The sequence below is a fragment of the Polypterus senegalus genome, unplaced genomic scaffold (genome assembly GCF_016835505.1).
Source record: "Polypterus senegalus isolate Bchr_013 unplaced genomic scaffold, ASM1683550v1 scaffold_3668, whole genome shotgun sequence".
Classification (NCBI taxonomy): Eukaryota; Metazoa; Chordata; class Cladistia; order Polypteriformes; family Polypteridae; genus Polypterus; species Polypterus senegalus.
Genome location: NW_024384843.1, coordinates 42,179 through 47,953, shown reverse-complemented (window position 1 = coordinate 47,953; position 5,775 = coordinate 42,179). Strand labels below are relative to the sequence as shown.

Genomic DNA, 5,775 nt, shown 5'->3' with positions numbered 1-5,775 from the left:
GGGCTACCAAGAATTGAACATTCACAACCCGTTTCTCCTACCAAGAATTGACCATTCACAGCCCGTTTTGGCTACCAAGAATTGGCCAATGACGGCTCGCTCTGCTACCAAGAATTGACGAATCACGAATACCAAAACTCGAAGAGGGCGGGCCAACCTCTTGTTAGTTAATGTATTCTACAAAAGCTTGTTCGAGTTGGCACACAGACGCTTTGCGATTTGCGTTGCTTTTTGAACTGTCTAAAAATGCTACTCACTAGTGTCGGTTTGTGCAGATTTATTACATATTTGTGCAACACGTGTAAAGACAGATATAATAATGTATGCTTGTATGGTATATGTATGGTATGCTTTTTTTTAATACTTAACACTAAATTATGCTTATAAAGCAGACCTACACTTTTGATAATCAGATGATTCTAATCATGCTGTATAATAGCATATATATTATAGATATATATAGTTAATTATATATATATATATATATATATATATATATATATATATATATATATAAGTGGTGTGTATGCTTGTTATTGGTGTGTATGCTTGTTTACTAGAGCACATATAGTTATTTTGCACTAAGTATATAAACATTTCCCTTTGCAATATTTCCAAATATTTATTTTTACCTACTTCAAGAATGTCGGTTTGTGCAGATATATTTACATTTACCTGCACATTTTTTGAATAATGTTTAAGCATTCTTGGTTAAGTTTATTACATTTATTAAATATTTGTGCAACACGTGTAAAGACAGATATCTATAAATATAATAAACATTGAATTGTATAATCAGTTCAATTTTACAGAGTGAGTTTAAAAATAATAATATGAAGTGCTCTATAATTATAAAAATACAAATCATAGAAAGTGAAAAGTTTTTTTCTTGACTTCATCTTTGCCAATTTAAAACAGTTTTTTTTTTTAATTCATTGTTTGGGCGAGTTCATTTTTATCTGAAAAAGATAAATCAACTATGTGTGCATATTTCCTACAAAAGACCCTTGGAAAGTCTTTCTGGTGTATAAAGAACAATAATTGTTAATGAATTACTGCAGTAAAAATTATATATATATATTGTATATATATGTACCTGTTAAAACAAGAGACTGGTATGCTTTTTTTAAATACTTAACACTAATTTCACAAATCGTTCATATCAAGGCCAATATAGAATAACAATAATTATAGTTATACTCTATATTAACATTGATGTTATAAATTATGCTTATAAAGCAGACATACATCTTTAATACTCAGACAATTCTAATCACGGTGTAGAATAGCATATATATATATATATATATAAAAAAATTAACTAAGTGGTGTGTATGCTGTTTACTAGAACACATATAGTTATTTTGCGCTAAGTATATAAACATTTCCCTTTTACAGGTACATATATATATATATATATATATATATATATATATATATATATATATATATATATATATATATATATATATATATATATATATAATTTTTACTGCAGTAATTCATTAACAGTTATTGGTCTTTATATATCAGAAACACTTCCCAAGGGTCGATTGTAGGAAATATGTACACATAGTTTATTTTCTCTATGATTTGTATTTTTATAATTATAGAGCAACTATGATTATACAATTCAATGTTCATTATATTTATACATTATTATATCTGTCTTTACACGTGTTGCAATAAATATGTAATAAATCTGCACAAACCGACACTAGTGAGTAGCATTTTAGACAGTTCAAAAAGCAACGCAAATCGCAAAAGCGTCTGTGTGCCAACTCGAACAAGCTTTTGCAGAATACATTAACTGACAAGAGGTTGGCCCGCCCTCTTCGAGTTTTGGTATTCGTGATTCGTCAATTCTTGGTAGCAGAGCGAGCCGTCATTGGCCAATTCTTGGTAGCCGAAACGGGCTGTGAATGGTCAATTCTTGGTAGGAGAAACGGGTTGTGAATGTTCAATTCTTGGTAGCCGAAACGGGCCGTGAATGGTCAATTCTTGGTAGCCGATACGGGCCGCAATTGGCTCGTGCTTTCAATTTTGGTAGAATCTTGGTAGCGAGAGAGCGATTCGATTGGTTCTCGCTACCAAGAATTACCTCGACGAAGCTACATTTGTGATAACATTATACGTCCACTTTGACGTTTATTTTCAGACCAACTAACAAACTAACCTCGCATTCCTCTGAAATTTAAGTGAACTCACTGAAGTGGGAAAATGATTCGGAGGGACATTTCGGACAAGAATAAATATACATAAATTTAAAAAATGAATGTGCAGTGTGACAATAAAGAAGTTCAATATGAGCTCAATAAATAAATCTTTCTTAAAATGTTTATTTTGTTATTTGTCCGAAACATTCTTCCTTAAGTCACAGCTCCGCAAACACCGACAGCAAGTGAACTTTGCATAAATGAATTTGTACCGATTAACAGTTTGTTACGCATTACAGCGCTAGAAAACATTATAATTGGAGGATGCGGGCATCGATCCCGCTACCTCTCGCATGCTAAGCGAGCGCTCTACCATTTGAGCTAATCCCCCACCTATGTTATAAGATTTCATCTATTGTAAATAGTATTTATGTTTAAATTATAAATTATGTAATACAGTATTGATTGGTTAGTTTGATATGTACTGCTAGCCTGCACTCAATTAAAGTTACGGCCTCCTCAGTCCCAACAGTTTAAAAGATGAGTCGATATTTCTGATTAATGAATATTAGCGCATGATGTATATATAAATAAAATTATTATTGCTGTTATTATTTTTGAAACAGTACAGAGCGGAACTGTAAAAAATGCCGAGGCAGTGTTTCCTTATATACGAGTTATCGTGTAATATACTTTCGTATTTGCAGTTGCTTGAGGAACAGGCGCATGCCGTGAACAAACATGTAACAAAGTGGATTATTCTAGAAATTTCGTATATAAACTGGTAAAATAAATGATGCGTTGATAAACATTGTGAAATTGTCACGATGATCCAAATTTTTACAGCTTTGCAGTACTTTTAACATAAATTAAATAGAATATAATCCTGTCATTACAAGAACAAAATGTAACAAAAGGAAAAAGATTTTGAAGTCCTTCGAGCCGGAATCGAACCAGCGACCTAAGGATTCCCGCAGTTTACCTCTACAGTCCTCCGCTCTACCAGCTGAGCTATCGAAGGCTTCACATTACGGCCTTCTCCCACAAGTCTCTTTACTTGAAATATGATTTTTTTTAAATTATTATTACTATTGGGGAAATGATTATTTAAAGTGTAGTTGATGGTATCTTGCAGTTTTTCCTACACTCCAGTTCAAATAACAAAAAACAAAGTATTACAATATTGATTAAAATGTCAGGCTTTATCCTCACAATTGAACGTCGTAGCCCGACTGGCGTGGTCACCGCTGTAATACGACAATGTGACGGGATGCTATGGGGTGCCGTTTAAAATAATTATACACTGAAATATTTGAATATGACTCGCTGCGCCCGAGTTTGCGCATGAACGTTCAGCAACTGAGTTTGGCTACTGTCATTACCCGATCTGCGTGCCTACCCGATTTACGCGCGCAGGCGTATTGAAAGCCAAACATGCCGTAAAGTGTTCACGCATGCGTTAAAGAGATTGGGCAGCACCGTAAAGTGTGTGATGACGTAGCATTTCAATACGCACGCGCATGCAGATCGGGCCGGCAACGGGAACCAGGAAGTGACACACACCGCATGCGCTTAATGAAAAACATTAAAACAAACAAAAAATCACTTTACGGCACGACCTGATCTGAACTGTGCATGCAGCACAATTTGACATTACAGGTTTATTCATTTTAGTTCTACATTAGTTGACCATATTATATAAATATGTAGTGTTTTTATTTTCCCACTCACGTAATAAATCATATAAAGTTTCCTTTCCTTTTGATCTATTGTTGCAATTTCCCTCTTATGTGCAAATTGTGTTTGTTTAAAAATATCTTTAGACATCAATTATTATTAATAAAATTGCCATTTGTCTTAAGGCATCAGGTTTACAAAACCTAATGTATCCAACCAGTTTTATAGAAATATATGGTCCTTTTTTCAAAAAAAGAAAAGAATTAACACTGTGTTACATTTCATTGTGCTGACTGTCCCTGTCCTTAGTGTTAACTGTGACTGTCCACTTGTTAAAATTCTTTAATTCGTTCTCAGTTGTGCAATCAGGTCAGATGCTGAAGAAATTAAGAGCATAAAGCCACCGGTTCAAATCCTCATTTATTCCAATGGCTATTAATCTTACAGAGAAGTTTAACTTTATATCCACAGACTAAAATTAAGGAAGTGCTCTGTTATCACTTGAATCAACCTATTTGATCTATTATTTTTACATTAAGTGCTTGTTGCTGTAGTTCATATTTGTAATTCATTTGTTCTTAGTGATGTGGTTTTAATGTTATTTCAAGGCGTCTCTGTAAAACCCGCTGAGAAACCAACTTACTTATTAATATAATAAAACTGAACTGAATTTAACAGCTGTAAAATAAAATATTCTCCACTAACTGAGCAGAATTTAAACAGCATGAAGTAGTTCAGTTTATGATGAACACCATGTGGAAGGAGTACAGTGATATTCATTCTTACAAGTTTAATCAACACAACACAGCGCTGTTTGTGTGCAGACTCCTCATCTCGTGTGAATTGTTTTATTCACCCATATTGATACAGAGCCAGTTCATTATTATAACTTTAAAAAAGGAAATACAATACACTTATCGTACATTTTATTGAAGGAATAAATGGTATGTTTAAAAATAAAAGTGAAAGATCTGTGAACAATGTTTCTCAAAAACAAATTATACACACACCCATATTTATATGTATATATATATATATATTATGAGTAGAAAATTCAGTAATCATAAAGATGTATAAATGATAAATGCATTTAACTAGAACACAACTACAATGAAAATGGCCAACAAGGGGTGGTGTTAAAAACTATTAGGGAAGGAGAACACAAATATATTTACAGATTTTTACCTTAGTATTTAAAAAATGTTAGCCAAGGTTTTGAACACAATAAAAGTGAATCATTAAATTTGTCAAAATAGGAAAAATGCTATTTTAGCTTTATGAACAAGATGCTACTCAGAGTCAGAGTTCTTATCCAGCAATATTCCATAAAAATTCTGTTCTATTTAAACTGATATTTTTCCTGATCTGTCCTTTAATATTTGTTCACTAATAATATTTTTATATCACCTTTGCTTACAAGTGCAGCTCAAATTGCTCACAAAAATATACAGTTACAAAGAAAACTGAAGGTATTATAAAAGTAAATGAGAAGCAAATGGAGGGGTCCTTGTCCTTTGTAACAAATACACTGCCTGGTCAAATGGCTGGGGACAAAGACAAACTTGCAGCCTTCAAGGACACTGGAGATAATAAACCTCTGGGGGTCCCAAGCCAAAGCCCGCATAGCCCCCTCTGCACATCCCAGCATACATGATTGTGGCCGTCTCAGTCCAATCACAATTCCATTTCAGGACGTCTTGTGAACTTTTCTTCTGTCACAGGCAGTTGGAGTTGATGTAACAGACGGTGGAGATGCAGGGGGCACCACTGCAATAAACTGGAAAAAAACAACAGAGAATAACAGCAGAGGTTAGTGCCCAGTGCAGAGGTTACAAAGTGTACACAGCGCCATTTCTAAACTATTATAACCAATGCAAGAAAGTTTTTCGAAATGCTTGACATTTGTAGCCTGGCACTTCTCTATTGGCAAAGCACTCCAGAT

The 5,775-nt window shown here is 33.6% G+C and overlaps 2 non-coding genes across 2 annotated transcripts; both read right to left on the bottom strand.

Moving 5' to 3' along the window:
- Positions 1-2,474: 2,474 nt before the first annotated feature.
- On the bottom strand, positions 2,475-2,547 carry trnaa-agc. The gene has a single exon. It is a non-coding gene; the product is annotated as a tRNA-Ala (tRNA).
- A 542-nt stretch (positions 2,548-3,089) lies between these two features.
- On the bottom strand, positions 3,090-3,177 carry trnay-gua. Its single transcript is given in 2 exon segments — positions 3,090-3,125; positions 3,141-3,177. It is a non-coding gene; the product is annotated as a tRNA-Tyr (tRNA).
- Positions 3,178-5,775: the final 2,598 nt, after the last annotated feature.